We start from the raw sequence: 27,015 nt of genomic DNA, 5'->3' as shown, positions 1-27,015 counted from the left end.
TCCTCTAAGATTTTTGTCCTAAAATATCTGTCATGCATTTTGCCATGTACAGTAACATGTCACAGGTGGCTACCCTGTGGCCGGGGAGGGACATGATTCTGCCATCACACTCCCCTCATTTTCACCAATGTGCTGATCACCTAACCAAGGCTCTATGCTCCCCGCTTCACTCACTTCCTCCTCCTTTCCATTGACTACCCTGTTCCCATCACTTCCTTCATTCAGCACATCAGGATTTCATGACCACATTCTTCTCTAAATGGAAAGGGTATCTTGAATCTAATGTCTGACAACTCTTCTTACTGTATATGCACACACTGACCTGCACAGAACCCCGTCCAGCTCTTTATTTTCCTAGAATCTCCCAGAGGAATCAGTTCCATTATGATGGTAATGATGATGATGATATTGACAATGATGACAGGGACCTCTCAAGGATTCTGATAAAGAGGGAATCAATAAAGGGAAGGAATCATTGCAAAATTGCCCCAGAGACAGGCTTAAAAGTAAATAACTTCTATAGTGTTTAATGAAATTGCCTAATATTTAACTATTTTTAAAAATTTATATCGCTGAATTTAAAATTTTAACGGGAATTCTCATTCACCAGTAACCAAGATTCAACTCTAGGACCAAAGTCTAAAGATTTTGATCTTCTAACAAATTGTCCACTAGCCTTTTAAACACGTGACCCTTTTAAAAAGCTTAGTGCTGGGCTGAAAATAAGCAGGATTCATAAAATCTCACCAGACACAGTGAATGTGGAAAGACTAAGGAAGAAAAACAAAAAGCCCTTCATAACGTCTTGAACTTCACGTTGCTCACAGGAGAAAATGTTTGCCAAGTTGAGTGTCACATCAACATGACGCCTGAGTGGGATGGGGAAGCTGATCTTCCTCATCAGACATTTATCCTGATTTGTTAGATGCCAACACAGTTTCCTCATTGGATTTGCTTCTAACAAGTATGGAAGAATTTACGTTCTACCAAAAGCAGTCTAAACATTTTCCCCTGCTGTCAGGTCTCTGGACTGAATGTCTCCACAAGAAGGACATGAATATGCTTCATAGGGAATTCTTCCTGAGAAGCAACAGGATTTTCGAGGGCAGAACTGCAGGCCCCCCATGGAGGGCTGGAGGAGGGCTACAGGGGGCACTGGAAAAACAGCAGGAGTGGGTTCATATACTACCACTCAGGTCGCCAAAGACAGCATTGCTATCTCTGAGGATATGACATTCTCCCAAAAGTTCCATGAGTGAAGGTACCTGTGAACACTAAGCAGGTTGTTAAGAAACAGCAGCACATAATTTGCGTCACAACTCAATTACAGTATGTTTTGATATTTGGAAAATAATTAGCCCATTGTCCTTTGAAACTGCAGCAGTAGCAATAGAAATAAAAAAGGCTGAGCCGTCTTGTAGACAACAATCAATAAACAATTCTAAATCTGCAGGATTCCTTGACGATATGCAAGCAATGAGCTAGATGTATCTTGCAGATACTTCTTACTGCAGGGCGCTCTCCTGCAAAGCATAGAACTAGTTTTCTCAGCAGACAGAGGGAACCAAGTCAAGATTCCAAATCTTGAGAAATTTACTATATGGCAGGAAAGATCACACAATTACATCCAGCTAAATATGAATAAATGTAATCAAATATTATCAAATGTGATTGGAGCACAGATGAAACAGAAATTCCTTTCACCTGGGATCTAGAGAGACTTCTTCAGAAAATGTGGCTTTGGAGATGGCCAAAGATATGGGTTGAATTTTGGCAGAACAGGATGTAAGGAATTTTAAAACTGATTCTAAAATTCATATAAAAATACAAAGGATCCCAAATATCCAAAACAATTTTGAACAAGTAAAACAAAGTTGGAAGACTTGCACTATCTGATTTTCAGCTTTTTTTTTTAAACTACAGTAATCAGAAAGTATGGTGTTGGTGTAAAACAGGAAAATAGAATAATGGAGCAGAATAGAATGTTCAGAACTAAACCAACACTTATATTGACAATTGATTCTCAAAAAGGATGTAGTGGAGAAAGGATCTTTTCAACAAATGGTGCTGGAAGAATTAGAGAGTGATATGCAAAAAAAAAAAAAATGAACTTTGATCCACACCTCAGAAAATATACAAAAATTATCTCACAATGGATCATAGATCTTAATAGGAAATCTAAAACTACAAAACAGCTAGGAGAAAAAGCATAGGCTTAAGCTTTATGACCTTGGGTTTGGCAAATATTTCTTTGCTATGACACCAAAAGTATAATCTATTTTAAAAAGAAACTGATAGAGTGAACTTTATCAAAATGAAGACTCTTCAAAACTGTTCTAAACCCTGCTAAGCAAATGAAAAGACAAGCTATAGACAGAAGCTATTTGCAGATCATATATCTGATAAAGGTCTCTCTTTGTATCTGATCCAGAATAAAGAGGTCTCAAAACTCAATAATAATGCAAACACCTGAATGAATAAATGAGTACAGAAAACACACTTCAGTAAAGATATCCAGATGGATAATAAGCATATGAAAAGATGCTGATTAAAGATGCCATTAGTCATTAGAGAAATGCTTTTAAAAACCACAGTGAGATACTAGTACAAATACATACAAGAATGAATACGATTAGAAAGACCGACCTTACAAATTGCTGGTAAGGAAGTAGAGCAAGCAGAGCTGATACACACCACAAGGAAATTACAATAGTACAACCATTTTGGAACAGTCTTTAACAGTTTCTTTCAAAAAGGTAAATATCTATCTACCATATAACCCAGATATTCCTCATCTGGTGCTTTAGAAAAGAAAAGAATATGTCCATATAAAGACTTGTAACCAAATATTCACTGCAATTTTATTTATAATAGCTCAAGTTGTAAATAACCCATGCATCCATCAAGAAGTAAATGGAGAAACAAATGATGGTCTATCCAAACACTGCTCACAACAAACTATTCAGTAAAAACTCAGCACAAAACAATACTCTGCTATAAGAAAAATAAGCTATTAATACAGCAACACAGATGACTCTCAAAATAATTACACTGAATGAAACAAGTCAGACAACATAGAGTAGATACTGCATTAATCCATTCATACAACGATGTTGAAAATGCAGACCAATATGTTGTGATGGAAAGCAGATCAATGGTTTCCAGGGGAAGAGATGGGGAGGGAGGGAGGGACAACAAATGGCAGGAGAGAAGCTTTGTGGGTGATGGGTATGTTCACTCTCTTGAATGTGGTCATGGTTTCTTGGGGATATACTTATGTCAAAACGTATTAGCTGTACACTTTATACGTGTGAAAATTACTTTGCCAAGTATACCTCAAAGCTGTTTTAAGAAAAAAGGCACTTCAGTCCTGATCCACCTCAGCGCCTGATTGGAGCGACATGATCAGTCCCTCACCCTGTTTGCCTAAAAGGAAGGTAGAAAACCTCTCACGGAAAATAACATATGGATTTTTCATTTGCAATGTCTGCCATGTAATAAAGAATTTCAAGACATGCAACATGTCAAGACTATATAACGGATTATATGAGAATAAGAAACATTAGACAAAGGATGCAAACCCCCAGGTGATGTAGGCATCAGAGTTACCAATAAAGGCTATAAAATACTTTTAATATATTCAAGAAAATAAGGAAATTATGGGAGAATAGACAACAGGGTAAAGACTTTCACCAGAGAAATATACTGGAATGTATTTTTAAGAGAAATCAAACAGATACTCTAGAACTGAAGCTTTCAGCTCTGGAAACAGGTAAACAGAGCTAATTAGGATCCCTTTTAAGTAAAACTTTCAGTAATGCCGGGTAAAATACAACAACAAATGTAACACAGAGCTAACTATGGAAAGAGAAGTTCCCAGGTGACAATACAAAGAGGACACTTAAAGCCCAGAGTGGTAATCTTGTGAGCTGATGCCACCAAACCCTGCAGGGAAGGGGTTATAATCTGCACTTAAATAGAGATACAATGTCCATTTAGGAAAAAGGGTCCATACCAGATGTAGAAGACACTTCCTTTATATCTATATAGTCAGAGACAGAGATGTAAAGTGGCAGCAGAGGTCACAGTGACACAGGTCACTGGGCCAAAGATTGTGAACACCTCTGCAAGCTGGGAAAGTTAGGAGGACGAATCCCTCCCTAGAGCCTCGGTGTGGAACGTAGCCTTGGCCACACGTTGGTTTTAGCCCACTGACAATGACTTTGCACTTCTGCACAATAGAAGAGTGAGACGATGAATGTGTATTGCTTTAAGCCACTGAGTCTGTGGTCCTTTGTTACAACAGCAAAAGGAAAGAAACTCAGGAACCAACATGAACATGAACCCCAAGCTGCCTGCTGTGCTGACAGGAAGTTCTTTGTCTCTGATCCTGAGGGAGTCTCCTGTCTTCTGGCAGCATCCACAAACTACCTCATGCTAACTTGACAGCTTGCAGAGGGTTAAATCTTAACCCTGCACAGTTCTTCATATTTAGTTAATAAAAATGATGGTGTCATCATGGGTATTTTTCTATCTTTTAAATACCCTTCAGTCTTCTAATAAAGCTACCTCTAATTGAGAGACAGTGTAAATAGTTTTCAATCTTCATAATAAATAACTGTGGTTTTATTTGGTTATTTAAATTATGAATAATAATATTCACTTTCGTAAAAGTTATTAAAATCAACATTGTTTAATGAAAATATCATTTCTTTTTGCATGAACATGTATTAACTACAATAAATGTTCCATGCTTTGTTCTACGATTTACTGTTAGAGCCTTAAAGAATAATATTTTCCTCAAAAGATATTATGGCAAAGGGATTTCTTTTGGTGGAACAGTTCCTACATCAAATCTGGTGCATGGCTCAGGCCACTGGGAACCTAGAGTTGATAGAAATTAGGAGGCATTATAAACACAAAATGATTTTTAATGAATTAAACAACTGGATGTGTGAAAACAAAGAATCCGAGAATATTCTAGTGAAATAAATGTATTTTTCAGCTTAAGCAAGACACTGGGTGAATAAATCTAAAATGAAAAAACCACCCAGAGATCAGCAGTGAGTCATGCATGCAGTGTGACTGATCAAAACCAAGTTGTTTCCAAACCAGTGTGCAGGCTTGATGCCTTCATGAATCAAGTCTGTGTGGCACCAGGTCACCTCGAATACATGTTGATGAGGTATTTATAAGCCCTTCACCATCCCAGCACAAAGCACACACATGAGCCACAAGACCATCACCTACACATCTGCAAAACACACAGAATGGTGAATAGCACTTTTCTTGTTCAGTAGCCGGTGGCAGGGCACTGTGAGCAGAGATACAGGGACACAGAGACACAGAGGCACTTCCCCTCACTCAGCTGATAACCTTCCGTGCATTCCTGGGGACAGGATTGTCATAAAATGCACCATGGATTGATCCTCCTCCTAGGAAAGGAACGGTAGGTCTGTCCTCAGGTTGGAGCAAGTGTGGCCGGAGGATCTCAGAAGAGCTGTTTCAGCACAACCAATAGAATTTTCGGCCACCGTGACCACGAGAGACAGGTCTCCTGCCATCCCGGTAGACACTTGGGCTCCTGACAAAAGCTGGGCTCAGTAAAGGCTTGAGTAGAAGGCACAGACCTGAGGGTTGCCCCAGCAAGAGACAGGAGGTAGGGCCTGGTTTATACTGCTCTAGGTGTATCCCAGCCTCATCCGAATACGAAATCAGAAATTTGCAAAACAGCAGAGCTGGGATGGATCATCTACTCCAGACTCCTCACATTACAGTTTAAAGGGTGGCAGCCCTGGGAGGCAAAGCAACGTGCTAAAGGCAGAACGTGGAAGAGGCAGCGCGAGATAAAATGCACCGTGCCAACCCCTGTTCAAGGATGCTGACACTGAGTGTGGGGCCAAGGTTTCCAACGAGGAGAATGAGACAGTGTAAATACTTTGTTCCCCCCAAAACCCCAAATATTTTTTAATGGCACAAAACTCACCTTAACTAGCTCTCTTCTGAGGGGGCTCTCTTCTGCTTCTTCGTCTTTCTGTCTGTCTCCATTTCTCTCTCTCAGACAAAAACACATACAATTTTGTGAAAAGGGACTTCCTGCCATACAAAGACAAAATTCATATCTTCAAAAATACACCTGACAATGCACGTTTCTCAATTCAAGTCTTTGTGTGGGGTCTGGGCAACTGGCTTATTTTCTAGAACATTCGGTGGTTCGAAAATCAGATCATCTTCCCCAAAGGAAGAGTTCTGGTCCGTGTTGATGAAGTTGGGGATGTCACATTTCATGAGCAAGTTCGGCTCCTCCTCTGGCCACCTGCTGCATCTGATGGCTTCCTGGAGCCGAACATCACTGTCAAGGGCTATGGTTGGGATACCAGCTTTGGCCTTGTCGAAGTGTCCCACTTCATTGACGTAGCTGTGAAAGATGGACCTAGATTCGTCATTGACCTGCCAGAGAACATCTTGGGCACCAGCGGTCTCCCAAAGTCTGACACAAATCTGTTCAGTCTGAATCTGTTCTCGGGAGACTCTGCATTGCTATAAAGAAAACCAAAATAAAATATCGCTCACACTCTAGCTCGGTGACCTGAAGAATCATAGTTTTTGCCATCTACTGAGAGCAAACCCCTGCAGAGAGCATGCTGACAAGCACTGGAAGTGAGAGACATCACTTCTGAACACATACAATTACACCCAAGGCAAAAGTCTCAAGTGAGGACCCTTGGAATATCCTGAAAAGACATCGCTCCCTGAGAATCCTCAATATTGGTGTCTCGCACACCAGTGTTTCTCAGTGGGACAATCAGATCATCTTCATCAGATTTAGTTAAAGTGCTTCTTAAAATGCAGAATTCTGGTGTGCACACCCTCAGAGTCTCAGAGGTAAGGACGGGTAGTCTGTATTTTCATAGCCACCAAGATCACTAAACATGCTCAGGTTTAGCACCGCGGTCTACATCGGGTCACCTGAGCATCGACAATGCTGTCTCATGTGGTGGGGTGGCCATGTGTGTCAGGGTGCTGTCCTACCCACGTGACTCCCCTGATTCTCAAAACTCACAGTGCAGCCCCATTGGGCAAGAAATACCACCATTTCACAATGCATACTCAAGGCGCCCGACTGACAGATACAATCAGTGATAGGAGAGGGGACAAAACTCAGCTTCCTGATACCTTCTTTCACTTACTGTGGGACAAATGATCAATTCAATGGTAATAAATTAGTGAGTGAGTGAATAAGATGACTCGTTATTCCCACGAGTGCCTGGAAGAGCGAGCCTGGGCACACTGAGAACCGTAACAGCCCATCTACGTAATTGCCATCCTCCCCAGATCTATGTAAAGGTTACTACCACGCAGGCAGTGTCTCCTGAAGGGCAAGAATCATGTCTGAACACACTCTCAAATCCAGAACAGAACCTGACAACAATTAGGCTCTGGAGTCTGTGTTTAGCGAGTGTGGAATCTCAGTGATTTCAGCTCTTAGACCTTGCCTTCCCATCCCACCCCTCATGATATGGCCCCTAAGACCAGTTCTTTCAGGGCTGGGGCCACGGAACCCATTTACAGGACTGGAAGAATCTGATCATATAAACCATCCCCCAGATTATCATCAAGTGTCACCTGCATTTCAGGGATCAGTAATTCCAGAAGCTTTGCAGTTCAGGCAGCTGAGGGATTTTTATATCAGCTCTATCTTCTACTGTGACTGCCTGGGTGATATCCGACAAGGAATTCTCAAAAGCCTGAGCTTTTCCTTTCAGGAATAATCTAATTAACAAATCTCGCTGACCACTCAACCAATGTGATGTGAAGATCAATGATTTACACAGGAGTACAACATTCACTAGGTCGTGGATTTAGAATCAGAGAAAAATCATTTGAGAAAGATTGACAGAATTTAGCTTTAATGCAAATTTAAGTATTCTTACCTTTCAGTAAATCATCTTCCCCTACTTATCACTTCACCCAAGTTTAAAAGATATTTGAGAACAGGGATGAGTGTGCCAGCAATCTGTGACCCAGTAACCTAAAATGTCACCTAGGAAAAAGAGAGGAGTAACACATTTTTAAAAAGCATGGTGAGGATGGCGGGGCCATCCCCCAACTCCACACTAAGGAGCTCTGAGTAATAGCTTTCCTGCCTGCCTGGAGCATCAGCTGATGTGAAAACCCACCCAGAAACCTCACTGTCCAGCAGCTCTTCCGTAACACAGGCTACACTTCCTCAGAATTAAGAATTGGGTCAAGTAACCCCTTCGCTGAAGAATAAAGATAAAGGAGAACAAGAGGTTTCTGCCCCTCCCCAGGGGAGAGCCCAGACCTTGGGCTGCATGCACTGCACCCACCTCCCAGGAGAAGAATTAACTGGAGAAGGTCTTTCTGCGAAACTGGGGCAGCAAAGTTTGAGATGGGAACAAATTGACCAGCTGGCCAGGGACAGCCCCCTTCGTCGCTGCCTTGGCAGCTGCCTCCTCCCCCTCAGCACATCCTGCCCACCTCCAGTGGCTAAGCTGTCAGGGAAACTGTGCTTTGGGACCTGGGGCAAAAGAGGCTGCCCCCAGGCCAAGCTGCGGAAGAGATGGGAGCTAAACCACCAGCTCCCAAGCGGCAAGCTCCATACCCCCGCCAACACCCCGCCGCCCCCTCACCCTACTGCAACCCCGGGGCAATATGACCCGGAGAAACGTGACCTGGGAACGAGGGTCGGCCACGTCAGGCCTCCAGAGAGATGGGAACTTATCCTCCACCTCGCCAGGGGCAGCCCCTCTCTCCTCTCCAACACCTGATCTCACCGCGCCCACCTCCCAGGAGCAACCTGACCGGGTGTGGGGTGTCAGGCGAATCTTGCGCGGGAGAGGCCATCCCCAGGCCAGGTCAGTGGAGAGGAGAAGAAGTGGCCCCATTAGGCGGGGCAGCCGGACATCGCAGCTGCCTCTGCACTTCGACCGCATCGCGCCCTTCTCCCAGGAGCAAGCTGACCTGGAGACGGGCATCCGGCTTCTTGGGCAGCAGAGGACGCCCCCAGGATTGGCAGCGGGGAAGAGGAGAGCAAATTGACAGGCTCAGCGCTGCAGGTCTTCTACCCCCGCCGTCGCCACCCCCGCACCTTAAAGGCACCGCCAAGGGCACCCCTCCCCCAGCAGGTTGAATGGGACAGGTGTGTCTGGTGATCTGGGGGAGGAGAGGCCACTCCCACACCAGGCAATCGGGGAGACGGGAGCCAATCCACCAGCTCCCCAAGGCAGCCACCTACCCCCGCAACAGCCACCTCTCTTGACCCCTGACCTCACGGTGGCCTCCTCTAGGGAGCAGGCTGACCTTGAGATGGACGTCCGGCGAACTTGGGACAACAGAGACCGCCCTCAGGGCAAACCATGGGGGGAAATGGGAGCAAATGGACCGGCTCCATGGGAAAACCTGCCGCTGCTGCCACCACCCCCAACGTACCAAGCCCGCCTCCCGGGGTCAGGCCGACTAGGATACACGTGTCCCGTAACCCAGGGCAACAGAGACCGCCCCCAGGACAAGCCGCGGGGAAGATGGGAGCAAATGTGCCCGCTCCCCCGCTGCAGGCCCCCGACCCCCGCCACCCGTGCACCCTGACTACCCTGCCTCCCGCCCCCAGCAGGCAAAGTGGGACAGGGGTGTCCGGGGACCTGGCGCAGCAGATGCCGCCTGCAGGCCACGCGGCACTGACATGGGAGCTAATACACAAGCTACCCCGGGGCAGCCTCCGTATCCCCGCAGCCACCACCTTACCAGCCCCCTGACTGCACCGCACCCATCTCCCAGGTGCAACCTCACCTGGAGTCGGACCGCAGGCAAATCTCCGGCGGCAGAGGTCGCCCTCAGGCCAGGCCGCGCGGGACAGAAGAAATGGAGCTACTCCCTGGAACGGACCCCCTCCCCCTGCAGCCGCCGCCGCCGCCTCCCAGGGGCAAGCTCACCTGGAGACCCGCGTCCCGCCTCTACGGCAGCAGAAGCTGCCACTGGCTCCGCCGCGGGGGAGAGCTGAGCGAACTGACCGGTTTCCGCGTGGCAGTCCCCCTAACCCCGTGGGCCCCGCACATTAATGGCACCGTCCCGACTCAGCAAGCTGAGTGGGACAGGCGTGTATGGTGACCAGGGGCAGCAGAGGCCGCTCCCAGGCCCGGCAGCCGGGAGAAGGCAGCTATTCCACCAGTTCGCCAGAGGCAGCCGCGCTCCGCCCCCCTGTCGCTGCCGCTGCCCCCTGACCTAACCGCCCCACCTCCCAGGAGCAAGCTTACCTCGAGTCCAACATCTGGCGAATCTCCAGCGGCCAAGGCCCCCCTAGGCCAGGCTGCAGGGAAGAGAAGAAATCGACCGGCTTGCCCGGGCAGCCTCCCACGCACCGCCGCCTCCGCCGCCCCAAACGATTGCACTAGCCTCCCGGGGTCAGGCTGACTGCGAGGATGTGCACTTGCCTTCTAATCCTGGCCACGTGAATGAGCACCTCCCTGCATCCCTACACTCCCTGCACCTCTGCACCCCTGCCACTATCTGCACTTCTGCACTGCCTGCACTTCTGCACCCCTGCACCCCCGCATCCCCTAAACTTCCTGCGCCCTCCACAGCCCCTGCACCCCTGTCACCAGTTACACTTTTGCACTGCCTACACTCCTGCACCCCTGCATGTCCCACACTCCACCTCTTGGGCCTGTGGCAGAGTCTCTGCTGTTAGACCAATGCACAGGAACTCACATCTTTGCCAGTATATGATGCATCAGTGGACGTCTGGGGTTGGCTGCAGGAAGGTACATGTTCCCGGTCACTAGCCTGGGCCACTAGGGTGATCTCTCTGAGGTCACCAAGGGCGGGCTCAGAGATGCTGTTTTCCGGGAAGAGAGAAGTTGAAACAGGTCTTGAGGGCAGAGCTGTGCTCACCAGGCCGTCCACGCTTCATGTTTTACACAGGGCTTCGGAGAAGTGAAATGGATCCAGCCAAGTAAGACCGGCCTGCTGTACGCCCACCTCAGTCCTGGGCTTTGAGTCAGACCGACTGGCTCCCACCCTCACGGCCCAGTTTTGGTACCTGAATGTTCCCTTTGAGGCATCCCATCAGTTCTCATGAAGAAGTCTGGCTGCTTCCACCCCATGGCCCTCCCTCCTGTGCTGGCCTCAGGAAGTTTCCTTATTTGGGGAAGAAGGCAGCCCACCCCCTACCCCACCCCTCACCATGCTCTCACCCAGGCTGCTGCTCTCTCTGCCCATCAGAGTCTGGAAAGCCATCCCTCTTCAGTTATGTCCCTTCTGAGATGGACTTGCTTCCACTCAATTCTAGGCGAGGATGCACCATGGAATGCACTGGGTAAGAGAAACAAAATAAATACTTTCTTCTGTGAGGTTTTCTGTTTATCTACTGGGATGGGCTGTGTGTAGTTTGCTACAGCTATTGGTGTGAGAGGCTAAAACAGCCTGTGTGTCCTTGTTTTCATCTCCCCGCTGTCTTTGGGTTTTCCCTTGACACTCCTGAGACATTTACTTCTTTTAGTTTTATTCCTGTTATTACACAGGGGCCCTACTGACATGGAGGTAAGGTGTTGGGGGAGCAGGACAGAGCAGGGCATCTGTAGTCCTGTGATTAGTTCTCATTGAGCCTATGCCCTGAGCTGTGACCTCCACAAGTGTGTCTCTTTCCCCCCACCCCAATTTGGGTGAGACAGAAGGGATTTCCCTTCTCCCAGGTTGGTTAGGCTCTGGTAAAATAATTTCTCATTAAAAAAACAAACAAACAAAAAACAACTTCCCCAAATGAAACAGAATGTTTTGGGTATAATTCAATAGAGTTATTTTCTCCTTTCCAGGCAGGAAGCATGAGGAGTTATCCTCTGAGGCCTTCATTCTGAGAACAGGACACGGTCCTGGAGGTAAAATGCATGAAAAAGAGCAGGGGGCCCCTCTGACTGGCCCCCTGGAGTTGTCACACTCGGACTTCCCCACGCTGAGAATTCCACTGGCCTCAGGGAACTGTTAAATCTGCCTGCCCTGGGGGTTGTTACAAAAGCGGGTTCTGCCCTGGGAGCTGTGACTCGCCAAGCCTGCCTGGCTGCCTCTCTGTGTTGGGAGCAGATTTTCCCCTCATTTTTCTGGGATCTAAGAAGTACAGTGGGATTGCAGCTCCCTCAGCTCTGGTGTTTTTTTCAGGACAGAAGGAGCAATTTCTGAGCTCCACACGAGCTGGAACAAAGGCTGGAATCCTCCCCTCCTCTGCCTCCGTGCAATAAGTGGCTGTGGTTCTAGCCGAGTTTCTGAAGATGTGGATTTAAACACACACATCCCAGCCCCTACAGGAGCACACAGTCCCATAAATCCCCCCAGTTTCCACTGGTAACTACTGAGCTGATGGGGACACGGGTTTCGGGTCCACAGAGGCCTGACTGCACTACTTGCTCCGTGGCCTATTAACGTGGTTGCTCTGGGTCTTGTCTGAAGTGGCTTGCTTACCGCACCTGGTACATGGGAAACACAAAATAAGTTCTAGAAACTTCACTTTTTCTCCCTCCAGGGCCTTCAAACATAGAAAGTATTAAGTGAACTCAGACGGCCTAGTCACCGCAATGAGGTCCGTCCAGCCTGGCTCTCCTGAGTGATGGGCACTGACTTGCACCTTAACTCGGAACAGTAGGGGAACCGCCTTCTTCTAACTGGGCCTCTCCCCACACCGGGCACGCCCTCAGCTGAGACGGTGTCAACTCCCCCATTGAGGTGTGTGCTGGTGGCTTCAGTGTGACCTGGCCCTGCCGGGATATGAACCTGCAGTGAGTGAGGTGGAGGGTCGGGTGGAGAGGGGTCCCTTCTGGGGTGGCAGGGGGCCCGGTAGCACCCAGCCCGGCCTGGTGCCTGGGGCTCCCTAACACCTCCTACAGCTCCTGGGTTGGCTCCGGTCCTGGCCAATCCATACACCCTCCCAGCATCTTCTCATTAAGTCCCTTTTTGCTTTTATCAGCGAGAGGTGGCTTCTGTTGCTTGTTCAGTGAAACAGTACATAGGGAAACCAGACTATTTCTAACATCAGTAAAATACCAACCTCAGTTATCTCGCCGGGCAGACCGTGCAGCACAAATGCCTGCAGAGGGCTGTGCGAACGGCTTACGTGAAGGGTCCTCATCATCTGTCTTCAGAGATGCAGAAGCTGGTGGTTCAGGTAAAACCTCAGGGAGGGATTGAGGAATCCAAAGCTGGTTGGTTTCAAAGGCTAACTGGTCAGACCAGACCCCTGAGCTGTGGTCAGAAGCCTAGCTCAACATCACGCAGACTCAGCACCCTAAGTGCCAGGTGGGGGCGGTGGTGTTCCCTTTGCAGGCTCTCATTGGGGATTCACTGTAGTCCCTTAAATGCAGCAGAGATTCCAGCCCCCTTAGCCCCCACCCTGCGTGTTCCATGACACAAATCCCGGGAGTGTTTAATTTTCATCTTTGTTTAGGAGGATGAAGGAGGGGCAAGAGGAGACATAAATTCATACTGACTGACACAAGGTCACAGCCAGTACCTCCTCCTTGGAGAGATATGTGCTCCCAAAATGGTGGCTGGGGGGCTGGGCAGAGACCCTCCACTGGTCCCAGAGGGACTCCCTCATCTGGCCACAACTGATGGGTTGGACAACAGATCCAGAGGGAGACAGAGCATCTTTCCTGGGAATTTGGAACTGACACACAGAAATCAAGTTCACTCATCTGGGGATTGGCGAGGGTGAGGGGCGGTGGTTGGAAGTCAAATGAAACCAGAGCATGAGAGAAAGTTAGAAGTGAAAGAGAGAGAGACAGAGAGACTGAGCTTGTGAGAGCAAATAGTCAGAAAGAAGGAAAACAATCAGGGGACAGAGGAATTCCAGCTCTTGACTGTCTAGTTTGTCCTAGCCCATCAACGACCCCGCGGGATGGTTAATAAAATTCCAGTTTTGCAGATAAGGATAAAGGCTGAAAGAGGTGGGGGCTGGGTTTGGGTGCACAGTTAATTCAAGTGGCGCTGGACCCCTCATTTCCCATTGCCTGAAGGCACTGTAATCCTCACTGGGAACCCTGCGGTCCCCTGACAGCCCAGCACCCTGATCAAATGGCCCCTGCGGGAGTGGGAACCCCTCTGAGGGTGAAGAGTTCCCTGAACCGAGATGCCATGCATCAGCAGGCTCCTGCACACCCCAGGTTAACATCTCCACAGCTGTGCAGTCTCCCGACCCACTTCCCTCCCTGCCAGGCACCCCTTCCTTACCACCGAGTGTACTGCAGGAATTCAGACACAGGGATGCCCAAAGCAACACTAGCCCACCGGCTATACAAACAGCAGACTCCCAGCCCCACCTGGGTTCCGAGGGGACAGTAGGCGTCCTCAGCTTCCATGTGTCTAAGACAATCTTCTTCAGCTGGTGGTTATAGAGAAAAATAAAAGGTCCAAAACGTAGTTCAGTGAGGAATTCCTCCAAGGACCTGACTCCAGAGACTACAACCAGGGGTCCCTACCCCCCGGACTTGGGGTGAAGGTGGATTATTGATCAGCACAACCTCCGGTGGCCCAGCTCCTCAACTTGGCTGCCCAGAGTGGGCTGGGGGAATGGGTAAAGCCAGGGCACTCAGGAAGAGCACAGAGGACCTGATCTCCCCTCTCCGCACTTGTAAACCCTTCCTCAAATCTCAAGGCATCTGACAGAGAGCAGCCACCACAATAAGGAGATGCTCCCATCTCTTCACTCACTCCAGTCTGTTCACTTACGTGCTGAGCATCCACTGGGTCCCAGGACATGACACATAGGATGGCCGATGGGACAGGCTTGGTCCTTCACCCTGGACCCTGTTCAATCTGATGGAAGAATGATCACTCATAAAGAGTTTCTCAAAATTATACAGAGACCAAAGACAAACTGCAGAGTGAACCAAATTTAAAAATATATATGAAGATCCCCCAGTCTCCCCGCCTAAGGTTAACAGCATAAAGCAAAAAGATCTTGCCTTTGATCACCAAGGAAGTTGTCACCCCCTCTCAGGTGGAAAGGACAGTTATTCTTTGAGCAGGACACAGAAGTGCTTCATCGGATTGGACCAGGGCATCTACAGTCATTCAGCAAATGTGTATAAGCTCCTACTACGTACGGGAATCTCCTAACTAGACCAATTCACAAGGTTCTCGGGCTTTATCAGTCAACAAAATAGACATGACTCCCCATCACTGGGGGCTCAGAGTTGTAGTAGAGGAAACAGGCAGCATGTTGGGGGTAGTAAGAGCTTGGAAAAATTAAAAAAAAAAAAAGAGTGATATGAGCAAACTCCGGTGATGGCGGTGGGGTGGGAGGCAGGCAGGAGGGAATAAGGCAATCCTGGCAGATCTCACGGAGTAATGAACTTGAAGCAGAATAGATCCGGAGGAAGAAGGAAGAGCCGGAGCCAGAGGCCCCCTGAGTGAGGGGGAGAGTGTGGGCAGAGAGGCAGAGCACGCCGGGTCCTGAGGCCTTTGTGACGACTTTGGCTCCTAATGAAATGATGACCCGTTTAGTGAGTTTTGAGGGGAGGGGTGATATAGTCCAACTTAAGCTTTTGTGTTTGTGTTTTTTTGTGGGAGGTAATTTATTTATTTTAATGAAGGTGCTGGGGATTGAACCCAGGATCTCTTTTTTTTTTAACATTTTTTATTGATTTATAATCATTTTTGAACCCAGGATCTCTTGCATGCTAAGCATGCGCCCTACCACTGAACTAAACCCACCCCATCAATGTATGCTTTTGCAGGCTCCCTCTGACTCTGTGTGGATGAGAGATTGTAGGAAAGCAAAGATGGAAACAGGAGGCTATTGGTGTCCAGGAAGGGCTGAAGGTGGCTCTTAGGAGGGCGGGGAGCAGGGAGCAGGTGGTTAAGAAGACAGAATACCCAGAATTTTCTAACAAGCTGGATTTGCTGTCTGTGTGTGTAAGAGAAAGACAGAAAGAACATTGTTCCAACATCTGGACCTGGACAATGGGAGGGATGTCCTCTCCATCCACAAGGGATGGGACAAGGTGGGGCTGAGCAGGTGGAAAGGGGCTGGTATCAGCTCAGTTCTTCAATGTCATGGTTAAGGTGTGTATTACATATTGCCACAGAAATGCCTAATAGGTAGAGGAGTCTGTTTTCTTTTTCTTTTTAACATTTAAAAAATATAATTTAAATGTATTAATTGTATTATGTGAATGATTTGGGAAGTTTGTTTCATGCCAAGGTATATGTTATATATAGCCAAATGGAAAATATATCAGAAAGGGGAGAAATGAGGGCTTTCACATAAACTGACTGTCCATAACGTAGGTAAAATTTCAATAAAACCAGTGTTCAGTGCAAAAACCTCATCTTGGTGTTACATAAAAATAAATGAAAAAGGACTATGTTAATATATCATTATTTCATGTTACATAATAGCCCCAAACAAACACACTGATTAACTATGAGGCTTGTAGAAATGCTATTCGCTTTTTTCACATAAATACAGAAATGCAGAAAGGTTCTAAGGTAGAATAAGCATCTTAGTGGAAATAATACAGATTTGAGCATTTTACATGATATATATATTTACTGATACAAAATTTGGAAAAGTAATTACATAGTAGAACATATGTATGAATGTGAAAGCAAGATTAATGAAAGAAAAAGAATGTGAGTCTCAGGGATAAAGGTCCAGATGGAAAGGGCAAATCAGGGAGTTTTGGAGAAATCGAGAAATTGATGGCATGCCAATTTCCAAGGCTGGGTTGCTTCCACCAAAGGAATAGCAGAGAGAGAGATGAGAGGCCCAGGAGCCAACCCTGGGGCACACCCACAGTGTATGTTTGGGAAAAAGAGGAGACATTGGCAAAGGACCAGCCAGTAGACCAAAAGCAGAACACAGACAGAGCGATGGGCTGGAGTTTAAATTAAGCAGGAACACGGGGGAGGAGGGATGGAAGAGCTGGGTCAAATGCTGCCGAGGGTCTACGCATGATGAGGACTGAAAATTGACCGCTATATTTAGCAACGTGTGGTCACTGATGGCCTTGACAGGGCAGTTTCCATAGAGCGAGGGATCAGGGGAAGAGCCAGAGTGGGTGTAAAAGGGGATGGCTCAAGAGAAGATGCAGACAGTGAGTTTAAACAACTCCTTAAAGATTTGCTGCAAAGACACAGGGTGGCAATTGGTGGGGGTGAATTAGGGTCAAGGAGTGCTGTTTGTTTCTTTTAAGAAGATGGACGTTTATATACTGATGGGAGCCAACTAGCAGAACAAAATAGATGAGGTAGTGAAAGAGAGGATGGTTTTGGGAGTGACAACCCAGAGAAGATGGGAGGGATGGGGCCCTGGGGACTTTTCGAGGAATTGGCTTTCGATGTCACCTGTAATAAGAGGTGGGGCACCGAGAGTGAGGTCACAGACAACACTAGGTGAGCGGATGTGCTGGGAGTTGCTTGTGAAACTTCTCTTCTGTTGGCTTGTTTGCTTGTTCAAAGTAGAAAAGTAACCTTACCAGCTGAGGGATGAGGAGGAAGAAAGAGTTACTGGAGCCATGAGAAGAAGATAAGAAAGAGCCTTCCAGGGAGAATGGGACAGTGAAAAGAGCAGGGGGAGATGGGGGAGTGCGCTCCCAGAAAGTTACATTTTCTCTTTGACGTCCCCAAAGGTGTGATGTGTGATTACCCTTCCTGCTGTCTACGAAATAAAAATTAAGTATGGTTCAGAGGAAATGCCATTTCATTCTAAGAGGCTACCTGTTTCTCAGGAATGGCCATCTTAAACTGCAAATATTACAAAAAATGTTGAAAAGATGAACCTGTGTACCTAAAATCCCCTATTTTCTATTAATCTGTTTACTATTTAATTCCCCTATCAATAACTCATAACCAATAATGCCATGATGGAGGTACACTGATGCTTAAAAGGAAATGAGATCTGTATCCTTTTCCTAAATTCCATGGCTTCCTTAATATACAGTTCCCCTTGGAATTTAGGAATGTCTGGTATAAGAAGTGAGAAACAGTTTGAGAAAATCCCGGCTCAGAATTACACAGCACAACCGCATCTCAGAAGTATATACAGCCGTAAAGAATTTTAGAAGCAAAACTCCGTAACTACTCTTAAAGACTTTTGCAAACCTGGGCCTGCCCAGATGTTTCCAAACTGGAAAGGGACTCCAATCACTTGCCTGGTACCGGACCAGAGGCTGGCCAGCCTTTTCTGTAAAAGCGAGAGAGTAAATATTTTCAGTTTTGCAGATCATTTTGTTGTAACCATGCAGGTCTGCAATAAGAAAGCTAAGAGCACTGGGAGACAGGAAACAAATGGGCATGCCCACACCCTCCCTTCCACTCAGGGCAGCTTCTCTGTGGTGGGCAGTTTTGCCACAATAACTTGTTTCTTTGTTTCCATTGGTTTCTTTTTTTCCACCTTACTGCTCAAGCTCAGAAATTCAGGTGGTCCTGGTCCTTCAGCATCCATGCAGAGAGAAGGCTGAGTGGGGTTGGGAACCCCACCTGATGGAGAAGAGAGATTGCTGGGAGGGACACTACGGTGGCCACCATGACACGAGACAACCACACCTTCTGGGGTGAAAGGGAATGAAGACAAGGGAGGGACAGAGCAGTGGGACCCCTAGGTCGCCTGCCAGGCTTTCTCTCCCTCCACAGCCACCCTGGGTGCCTGGGGGGTGTTGGGATTCAGCTACGGTGATTAGGCTGAAGGGACTCAATATAAAGGACCATCCAGCTCCTCAATAGGTTCCAAACGCAGCCCCTCAAATTCCACCCTCTGAGTTTCTGGAACTCAGCTGGAAGAATAAATGAGCAGGCCAGATCCAGAGCCCAAGCCAAACACGACGGTGGTCACGTGGGGTTGTAACCCCATGCTCAGTGGTAGGGGACGCCTTGCAAATCTGCAGAAATCCCTGTTCCACCTCATTCCTGGGGGAAACCCCAGATCTCCTTCTGCTCTGTCTGTTCTTCTCTTGATGCTATTGTCCTGGATGGATGCAGAGTCTTTGAACCTGGCCCTCCAAACGTACATAAGCAGCCAGTTCGATAAAACAAATTATGCACTTTTTCACATTTCCCAGTTTTTTGATTCCAGAAATTTTGCGGGACTCATTCTCACAGTCTCCTGTGCCCCCACCACTTGGTGGCCCTCTGCTCATGGAAACACCATTTCCCACAACTGCACCCTGCCTCCCAGCTGGTCAGAGGGGAAAGTCCCACAAAGACACAGGTGATTGTGAGGATCCTGTCCCCCAGCAGAAAGCCTACTCCTGGAGCCACGGACAGGGATCTGGCTTCCTGAGCCGCTCAGCTCTAATTCAAAGCCTAAACTGGGGGCCCCGAACATTGCTGACTGACTTTCTGAGTCACCTGGACTGGAGGGGCCTGATTTATCTTTCCAGGAATGGATGTAGTGCAGCCTCCATTTTCAGGGCTGATATTGACGATGGATCTAGTTCCCCCCACTGCACCGCAGGAAGGAGAGGCCCTTCCATCCCACAGCTTGGAAACCCAGCCCAGGTAAGTTCTGAAGCAGTGTATTGCTGCCAGGTCCAGTATCCCTGCAGAGTGGCCTCTGTCCCTGAATGAGCCCCTTACCTGGGCCTTTTCTGCCCCGACACAACCACACCCCAGTCTGTGCCAGAGATCTGGGGCTCTGTGTGTCCAGGGCACACAGTTGGGACCTGAGCCAGGTGTCCCCTGGGCCTCAAGGGGGAGAGGTCTGCCTCTGCATCAGGGGAAGGTGATCCCTCATGGCTGGCAGGACGCTCTCAATATGGACCTCCAGGCGCCCAGGGAGCAGTTTCCCTGCAGGTGTTAGAAGCCATCATCAGGAGGGCAGGCCCCTCTTTGTGCAGACCATCCCGCAGTGCTGGGCCCACGTGCTGACCACAGAAACCTACATGTCCCCAGGTTACCCCAGGCAACCTCACAAATTCGTCACTTGGTGACCTGGGTACCACGGGATCATTGGCCATCCCATGAGGGTGGTCCTTGCAGGCATGGACTCCAGGTGCTCCCGTTAAGAAATCCCCCTGGGTTTCTGTGGTCACAGAGCCCACACCAGAAGATTCTAGTCCTGCAGTGACCACCACAGCAGTCACCTCCCCTGTGCATGTCCAGGAACAAATGACAGCAATTTATTGCCAGGAATCGTGATGAACAAGGGGGTGGGATTCCATACTAGTTTTAGGATCCTGGTAACTCACTCTGCACCCCAAAAAGCATCCATGAGAAATGTGTTTATTGGGATATCTGTGACCCTAGAAGAGCTGTTCCTCAGGGCTCCTGGGACCCTCCAGCCCCTCTCAAGGTTCTCAGAGCTTGGGTCTAAATTTCTATCTCCCTCCTTTGGTGTACAGCCACCTGTGTCTCGTGATCACAGGTCACTTTATTGCATGACTTGGCATGTTCTTAGTTCTCGTCCTCCACCCCTGCACTAGACTCCCACGATGTTCCCACTGACCCTTGGCTCCCTGGGTGGGTCAGGGGGCCCTAAGTCTGCACCCTTCACTCTCCTCCTCTACCCCCAACTCTGAGGCCACCCCTAGGTGGACTGGAAGGTGTTTGTAAATGAGTCTTACACAAGGACATGACTGGACAAAGCAGGGCTCCACCCCCGGAAAGCACACCTGCTCCCTTCTCTGATGAGGACCCCACAGCCCCACATTGCCTCCAGGGGTCTACTCAGCACACAGTCCCCCAGTTCTGGGCAAGGCGTCTCCCTGGAATCCTTGCTTCCAGGCAGAGTCTCTCTGTCCTTCTGAGTTTAGAGTTGTTCCCATGTTCCTGAGCACCAAGGTGCCCAGCACAGACCCTTCACTGACCTGGAGAGACAAGGAAGATATGTGGCCACAGGTATCACAGGACACACCTGCTGGGACCCCAGGCCAAAGGGCCATCCTTCTGCCTTCTCAGGTGTGGATCCCGTGGTACCTTTTTGCAGGGGGCCCAAATGGGGAGTGGGGCCCAAAGCAGTTCATGGGGCTCTCTGGGCAGGGAAGACTTGGGCCAGGCAGCCTTGCCTGGTTTCCCTCCTGGGGCACTCTGAAAACTCCTGCTCCTCTGGCTGTGGCTGGAGGCCCCCCAAACTTCAGGGCGGGGCCCTTTCTCTCAGCCTCCACTGCCTCCAAAGCCACGCTGGAGCTGGCATGGGGAAAGAGCTTTCTTGCCCTCTTGTGGCCAAGCTGCCAGAGGTGGATGCTGCGGGGAACTGGAAAGAGTTAGCAGTTGCTCAGATGTGAGTGGTTAGGCAAATTGACACCCTGTCAACTAGCCTTAAACATTGGAAAGAGGGCTTTCCCGGGAAAGCTGGAAGTTACTTTCAGTAATTTGTTTAAAGATTTCTTTTTTTTTCCCTTAAAGACTCATGAAACCTCTCCCAGGTCATTCCTGGTATGGACCATTTTCCAGGGATCAATCGGGAAATGCAGGAGGAGAGGGGTGGGGGTTGGGGAGAGGGTAGGTGAGATCAGAGCCCACAGAGAGGAGATGCCCCTCCCAGGAGCCACAAACTGGGCAGTGGCTGCTGGCATCCAGCTCTCCTGTTCTCAGGCCCATTTCATCTGTGGGGTGTTTCCAAAAGAAACAATGGTGGAAGGGCCATGGAGGACCCCTAGACCTCCCAGAATAGACAGGGGGAGCAGAGTCACCATGCTGGCCCAGAGCTTGGAGACAGACCTGCAGTGGAGACCACAGGACTTCTGAGAAGCCAGTTTCGAAATAAAGGCAGTATGCGCTCGAATACCCATTTCGAGCAATTGCTTCATCATAGACATGTAATTTACATAGTTCTTCTCACCACGAAACTGTGTTCCCAACACGCTACATGAATGACGGCTTCAACACACATTCATTTCTGAGATGTGAACAAGTGTAGAGCTGCTCTTTCGTCCAGCATAATGGGCATGGTTACACCTAGGAAATCTTACCAAGATTTCTCAGCAACAGCCAATTTCGAAATAAAGGCAGTGTGCGCAGGAAAAGCCGGTTGGAGTGAGGGCTTCCCCATACACATGTAAGTTATATAGTTCCCCTCACCATGAAACGCTGTTCCCAACATGCTACATGCATGAAGGTTTTGACACACATTCAGTTCTAAGAAGTTAGCATGTGGAGAGCCGCTCTTTCATTCAGCATAAAAGGCCTGGTTACACCCAGGAAGATTTACTCAGATGTCTCAGCTGGTTCCTTCACCCAGATTCAAAATAAAGGCCGTTTTTGCTGGGAAAGCCTGTTGGAGCGTGTTCAGAGCTGTTTCGGGCTCTGTCCCAGCTGGAGGGTGCAAACCCCAACCTCCAGATTGAGGGACAAGGACCCCACCGGCCAGGTGGTGTTGCCTTTGCTGGGGAACAGTGATCTTTGGGTTAGATATTTTGCAGCTCTCTCTAAAACCTGTTTTGACTTAAGTTTGCATCCTAGTCACCAGTTTCAGGGCAACAGAAAAAGCATATCCTACATCCCTTTGCACTGAAATCTTCCCAAAAGAGCAAATATTTGCCCATGAAAATACCAGCTGCTCTTCTAAGGCCCCCTAAATACCCAGCAGAGTGGCCGGTGCACTCTTGATCAGGAACAGGATGAGAGGGACCAGCGGTCTTCCAGCAGGCTTGGCCTGGTGTGGCAGCTGCGCTGTGGGTCCGTGGTGGGAGGGCCATGCAGGGAATCCTGTTTGAGGGGCCTCTGTGCACGTCTGCATTATGCTCTGAGGTTTCATACAAAGCTCCAGGCATCCTAACTGGTCAGATACAGCCCCCACCCTCGGGCTGGAACCACCAGGACCTCAGTACCTGTAACAGGGACGGTGCCCGGTGTGGGGAGAGGTCATGGGACACTCCGGGGGCAGGGGTAGTGGTGCTGGGGAAGGCAGGGGGTGCAGTGAATGGTGGAGGGAGCAGGGTCCCTTGCTTGGGGGTGAGAGTTCTTGGGGAGACCACAGAGCATGGCACACACAATCCCCACCCCATACCCCTAATTCCTAGCCCCGCCAACACAGGGGCTTCTCTGAACACTCTCACCGTGGCTAGCCTGTAAGACCGCACCTAACCCGGCATCTGGCACCCCTGCCCTATCTCCCCTCTTAGGACAGATCCCGTCTCCTTGGAAACTGCCCAGCAGCGTGAATTCAAGGCCGGCAGCGGGCCTGGAGGATCTGCACTTCAGGTGACCTACCTGGCCAGCCGTTTGTGCCTTGGCTCAGTCCTCTATCTTGCCCAACGGCAGCCTGGGTCCACGTCCGGTGCAAGGGGAGGCCGCGGATCCCAGGCTGAGCCACACACATGGACAGGTGAGGGTGCCCCCGCCCCGCTGCCCCACCGCCCCGCAGCCCCGCCCACTGGTGGCAGCACCGCCCCAGCATCCGGCCGGCGCCAGCTGCAGGTGAGGACGTCTGCTCGGCACCGCCCGCCCCGGCCCCGCCCAGCTGCCCCATAAGCCTCCCCCCAGCCCCCGTCCTGGCCGAGCCCTGGCTCCCATTGGCTCCGCAATTTCTGCCCTCTCACGTCTAGCCTCGGGAGGACACAGACGCAAGCGCTAGAGGAGGGCCCCGCGGCGTTGCCATGGCTACATGCGCCGCGCTCTGCGCGGGCCGGTGTGAGCTTCTGGGGCGGGCAGCGGGCTCCGGAAGTGTGCAGCTACCCGGGACCATGGCGGTGCTTGCTGCTGGGGCTGGCGGCTTGCTCGCCTGGGCGACTAGTTCTTGCCTGGTCAGTCGGCGGCCGACATCCTGTCTGGGGCGGCGTCCCACAGACGGTAAACGTACGGCCGCGCCGTTGGCGGGGCCAGTGGACATGGACCGGGGTGGGATCCGGGTTGGTGTGGCTGCCGGGGAGGCGCTGTGGTGCCAGGGAGCGGGTTGGGGCGGGGAGGACAGGGCTGGGGCACAGCCTCGGGCTTTCCTCCCCCTCGGGCACTGGGGCTGGGACCGCGAGTCCGGGTAGCCCTGCTTGACCGCGGCCTCCCAGAACCCCCGGGAAGGGCAGGCGGAGGACCTGACTTTTATGAAGCGGGGCCTTATCCGGGTTTTGAAGAGCCCCAGAATCAGATGTTTGAATGGGGTGGTTTATCAGCCTTGTTTATCTGCAGGGAAATTTCAGTTCCATCCAGATGTTGGCTCCTTCGGTAAAACTCAGGAATAAGACAAGGGTCATTGTCGATTAGCAGTTATCTAGGGCTTGACTCAAAATAGACTGTGCGGGGTGTAGGGATGGTAGATGGGCCTTCCCTCTCAAAGTTGGCAGTCTTCTGGGATTAGAGGCCCCAGTTGAGGATTACATCTTCATCTGCGGTAATGGAGGTTGTGGGAACATTAACACAGAGAAGGGAGGAGTGTGGCTGCGGTAACTCATTAAAGAAGCCAGGACCCTTGCCTGGCTCTTGTGTAGGAGAGTCTCGCCTAGGGTAGGGCAGCAGTTATCAAAGTGTGTCTGAGGCCCCTGAGATGCAAGACTATTTTCATAGAAACGCCGGTATGTCACCTGCCTTTTGCACACTCTTGCACTCCCGAGTTTCCTGTGGGGATTTCCAGGGAAAACCTGGTCTGTGATATCACAAAACAGGGAATTTAGAGGCAGATAGAATTCAGAACTCACCAGTCCAAAAGAGTTTTGCAGAAATTAAAATCACTGCTCTTCTTCTCATTAATGATTTTTGTTTAGAAAAATATACTTACTTTTTGCTTAAGAGTATTAATGGTAACATGTAGTAGGTTGTTATTATTTTTAAGTGAAATCATAAGCATTTTTTAAAGTTCTTATTTAAGTTCTAACACAGGAACTATTGATAGATTTAACCCACATAAACAGCAGCCTTTTGGAGTCCTCAGTAATTAAGAGTGTACAGGGGTCTGTAGGCCAAGAAGCTTGAGAGCCCCTGGAGAATGTGTGCTCAGGTACTAGTCAGGTACTTAGCGTTGTTAGACAGATGCCAAGATGTCTTCTGCATGTGCTCCCGGACTCGAAGTAATTGGCCACATGGAGACGGGTGGGCAGTGCCTCCACTATACAAACCAGAAGCTGCTGAATGTGTCTGGATTGTAGGCCATGGGCTGTGCAGGGATTCCCGTTGTATCTGTTCTATCTAAGCCGGGATTCCTGTGCAGAGGCTTGGCCCTGAAGACCCGCTCTCCTTTGCTCCCTGCCAGGTACCTTCTGTGTGACGTCAACCCTCCAGAGGGCTTCAGCCTCCATAGGAGCGTCTGTATCCACATCGCCTTCCTCCTGAAGACCCTGCTGAAAATGGAGGAATCGGTGCTGGTGATACCCCCTTGGGGCCGCCTCTACCATTGGCAGAGCCTGGACATCCACCAGGTCCGGATTCCCTGGTCTGACTTTTTTGATCTCTCAAGTCTCAACAGAATCATCCCTGACACTGAGTACCAACCGTTCATTGCAGGGGAGATGGTGATCGTTTAACTGGGGCCAGACGGTTGTTGTTCTGGTTCTGATGTGAACATCAGGCCATCTTGCTTCGGGCTTGTCGGTCTGCTAAGGGGTCCTGCTCATGTTTCCCGCACTGCAGGTGAATTTGGTCTTTCCATAGTTTTTCTCAGGAAATAGATCTGAAGTGTATGAGATATGTGTTCCCTCCGCTCTGAAAATCCTGGCCTCCTGGTGAGATGGAGCGGTGACAAGAAGGCCACTGCCACACAGGCCTTGTCTAAGGAGGACTCGCTCCCTGGGCAGTAAGGGCCATTCTTACCTGAAGGAAAACACGATGTGTGTGTAGCATGGGCCACGTGCTGGGGAAGGTATGTAACCTCTCATTCAGTATAATTTGGTCCTGCTCAAGCTTCCCATTTTACTTTCCGTAAGAGGTAAGAGTTGAAGATTTTCTTTGAATAAAGGTATTTAGAACTTATCTTTTTCTTTAATTGAAATGTGGTTGATTTACAATGTTTTGTTAGTTTCAGATATACAGCTGTTTTGTTAGTTTCAGGTATACAGCATAGTGATTCAGTTGTACATATACATAGTCTATTCTTTTTCAGGTTCTTTTCCATTAAAGGTTGCAAGATACTGAATATTTTCCCCTGTGTTCTGCAGTGAATCTTTGTTGTTTGTCTATTTTACATATAGTAGTTTGTAATTGTTAATCCCAAACTCCTGTTAGTTTTCTAAGTCTGTGAGTGTGTTTTTGTTTTGTAAATAAGTTCATTTGTATCATTTTTAAAAATTCCACATACAAGTGATATCATATGATACTTGTCTTTCTCTGAGTTATTTCACTTTAGTGTGATAATCTCCAGGTCCATCCATGTTGATGTAAATGTCATTATTTCCTTCTTTGTTATGACTGAGTAATATTCTTCTATATCTAAATTCTACATCTTTATCCAATCATCTGTCTGTGGGTGTTTAGTTTGTTTCTATGTCTTGGCCATTGTAAGCAATGCTGCTGTGAACATTGGGGTGCAGGTATATTTTGGAATTAAGGCTCCCTCTGGATATATGCCCAGGAATGGGATTGCTGGATCAAATGATAAGTCTTTTTTTAGTCTTTTGAGGACTCACCATACTGTTTTCCACAGTGGCTGCACCAAACTACATTCCCACCAACAATGTAGGAGGGTTCCCTTTTCTCCACAGCCTCTCCAGCATTTGTGGTTTGTGGATGTTTGAATGGTGGCCATTCTGACTAGTGTGAGATGATAACTTATTGTAGTTTTGATTTGCATTTCTCTGATAATTAGCAATATTGAACCTTTTTTTCATATTCCTATTGGCCATTTGTATATCTTCATTGGAGAATTGCTTGTTTAGTTGTTCTGCCCATTTTTGGACTGGGTTGTTTATTTTTTTTTCTTATTAAGTTGTATGAACTATTTATATAGTCTAGAATTTAAGCCATGTTCAGGCTCATCTTTTGCAAAAATTTTCTCCCATTCCATAGGTTGTCTTTTTGTTTTGCTTATGGTTTCTGTTGCTGTGAAAAAGCTGATAAGTGTAATTAGGTCCCATTTGTTTATTTTGTATTTTATTTCTGTTGCTTGGGTGTATTGCCCTAGGAAAACATTGGTGAGATATATATCAA

The 27,015-nt window shown here is 48.6% G+C and overlaps 5 long non-coding RNA genes across 5 annotated transcripts; 1 reads left to right on the top strand and 4 right to left on the bottom strand.

Annotated features, from left to right (window-relative positions):
* Window positions 1–408: 408 nt before the first annotated feature.
* On the bottom strand, window positions 409–8,017 carry LOC135320587 (uncharacterized). The gene is made up of 3 exons (XR_010379789.1): window positions 7,935–8,017; window positions 5,987–6,540; window positions 409–440 (listed from the first exon to the last, which is right to left on the bottom strand). It is a non-coding gene; the product is annotated as an uncharacterized LOC135320587 (long non-coding RNA).
* A 2,271-nt stretch (window positions 8,018–10,288) lies between these two features.
* On the bottom strand, window positions 10,289–11,327 carry LOC135320586 (uncharacterized). The gene is made up of 3 exons (XR_010379788.1): window positions 11,214–11,327; window positions 10,729–10,855; window positions 10,289–10,327 (listed from the first exon to the last, which is right to left on the bottom strand). It is a non-coding gene; the product is annotated as an uncharacterized LOC135320586 (long non-coding RNA).
* A 1,795-nt stretch (window positions 11,328–13,122) lies between these two features.
* LOC135320589 (uncharacterized) lies at window positions 13,123–15,094 on the bottom strand. The gene is made up of 3 exons (XR_010379791.1): window positions 14,734–15,094; window positions 14,325–14,386; window positions 13,123–13,159 (listed from the first exon to the last, which is right to left on the bottom strand). It is a non-coding gene; the product is annotated as an uncharacterized LOC135320589 (long non-coding RNA).
* Window positions 15,095–17,181: 2,087 nt separating this feature from the next.
* LOC135320588 (uncharacterized) lies at window positions 17,182–23,237 on the bottom strand. The gene is made up of 3 exons (XR_010379790.1): window positions 23,158–23,237; window positions 18,112–18,193; window positions 17,182–17,489 (listed from the first exon to the last, which is right to left on the bottom strand). It is a non-coding gene; the product is annotated as an uncharacterized LOC135320588 (long non-coding RNA).
* A 185-nt stretch (window positions 23,238–23,422) lies between these two features.
* Window positions 23,423–26,183, top strand: LOC135320577 (uncharacterized). Its single transcript, XR_010379780.1, has 2 exons — window positions 23,423–23,736; window positions 25,127–26,183. It is a non-coding gene; the product is annotated as an uncharacterized LOC135320577 (long non-coding RNA).
* Window positions 26,184–27,015: the final 832 nt, after the last annotated feature.

Source organism: Camelus dromedarius, unplaced genomic scaffold (genome assembly GCF_036321535.1).
Source record: "Camelus dromedarius isolate mCamDro1 unplaced genomic scaffold, mCamDro1.pat HAP1_SCAFFOLD_197, whole genome shotgun sequence".
In the NCBI taxonomy this organism is placed as follows: domain Eukaryota; kingdom Metazoa; phylum Chordata; class Mammalia; order Artiodactyla; family Camelidae; genus Camelus; species Camelus dromedarius.
Note: the sequence above shows the minus strand (reverse complement) of the source record. Positions and strands in the feature narration are given on the sequence as shown.